This window comes from Crocuta crocuta, unplaced genomic scaffold (genome assembly GCF_008692635.1).
Source record: "Crocuta crocuta isolate KB4526 unplaced genomic scaffold, BGI_CrCroc_1.0 scaffold322, whole genome shotgun sequence".
Lineage (NCBI taxonomy): Eukaryota > Metazoa > Chordata > Mammalia > Carnivora > Hyaenidae > Crocuta > Crocuta crocuta.
Window position 1 is genome coordinate 3,290,620 of NW_027532592.1, and position 1,456 is coordinate 3,292,075.

At 60.5% G+C, this 1,456-nt stretch overlaps 1 protein-coding gene across 1 annotated transcript in view; it reads right to left on the reverse strand.

Moving 5' to 3' along the window:
* Positions 1–1,065, reverse strand: part of EPHX1 (epoxide hydrolase 1) — a 23,089-nt gene extending 22,024 nt beyond the window's left edge. The window contains exon 1 of the mRNA XM_077779927.1: positions 957–1,065. The gene's annotated coding sequence lies outside the window, so the exon portion shown is untranslated. The remainder of the gene's footprint in view (positions 1–956) is intronic.
* Between the last annotated feature and the right edge of the window lie 391 nt (positions 1,066–1,456).

Here is a 1,456-nt window from a genome sequence, read left to right on the forward strand (position 1 = left end):
AACCCCAGCTCACCCTTCAAATTTCCAATCCAGTGTCCCTTCTCCCGGCAGCACCCTCACCCCCACCCAGGTCAGCATGGTGCGGCTCCATCCCTAATTCGTGTGTCACGCAGACATTTGTCCCAGGTCCTGAGACAATATCGTCTCCCCTGCCCCCGCCCCGAGGGAAGTAAGCTCCCACCCCTGGAAGTAAGCTCCTTGAGGGTAGACCCCCCCCGCCCCCACCCCCCGGAAGTAGGCTGCCCGAGGGTAGAGGCGGTGTCTGCCCTGACTCCCCTCTGGTCCCCAGCGCCTGGCACGTATTGGACACTCAAAATATCTGCTTAATGAGTGAATTTCAAAAGTTTTCGAGGGGCACCTGGAGCATCTCAACTCTTCATTTCAGCTCAGGTCTTGCTGTTTGTGAGTTCGATCCCTGGGTCCTCTGCGTGGACAGCCTGGAGCCTGCTTGGGATTCTCTCTCTGCCTCTCTCTTGCCCACATGTACGTGCACGCTCGCTCGCTCTCTCTCTCTCAAAATGCATAAACACCAAAAAATAAATAAAAATTCTTCAATGACCGTGTTGAGGATTTTTAGAACTTGTGCACAGAAAGATGGCTGAACTCTCCTTGAGGACTTATATACATACTCTACTTCTTAGACTATTCTGAGACATGGACCGTGGGATGCAGGGAGAAGGCAGAGGAGGTGGAAGGCGGTGTTCTGACAAATTCCCCCAGAAGAAAGACTGGAGAGCCGGTGGGCCCGGTGGCCTGCAGATCTCAGGATTTGGGATCTAAAAGATGAGGCTCAGACTCTGGACCTTGCTGAACGCTAGTGNGGGGGGGGGGGGGGGGGGGAGTCCTGGCAGCTGCCTTCAGAGAGCCCCCCTTCCCCCAAGCAGGTGTGAGACCCATCATAGTCAGAAAGTGCTCCTAAAGGCACGCAGAGCAGCTGAGCCCAGATCTGCGCTCACCTGTACCAGGCAGCCGGACACCCCTGGCTGTTCCCGGAGAACAGAGGCCGGGAGGGCCCAGCGCTGTGCACACGGGGCCTCCGCCCTCTGCCCCGCTTCCTGACGCTTTCCTGTCTGTGACTCAGACTCACATGAGAGCGAGGGCCTCAGCTCCTCCTGGGGGAGGTGGGTCTGGACGGCCAGCTCCGGGGCAGAGCGAGAACCGGGGAGGCGGTGGTACACGGGCCCTGACGCCAGGCCAGACAGAAAGCGGGGCGCAGGGGTGTGCGTGCCCGCCGGGCCCGCACCACACTCCCCACCGCCATTGCCGCAAGGGAACATGCAGCGGAAAGGGAAAGGCAGCGTTTTTCCTTCGTGCAGGCTGCCTGCCAAGGCTGCGGAGGATGGGGGCGTCCGCCTTCCTGCCGCCAGCGCAGGGCCCTGGGGCTTCCCGACAGCCAGCCAGAGCCTCCCGGACCGGCTGGCTGTTGGCTCAGGAGGGGGGAGACGGGGGTAGCAGC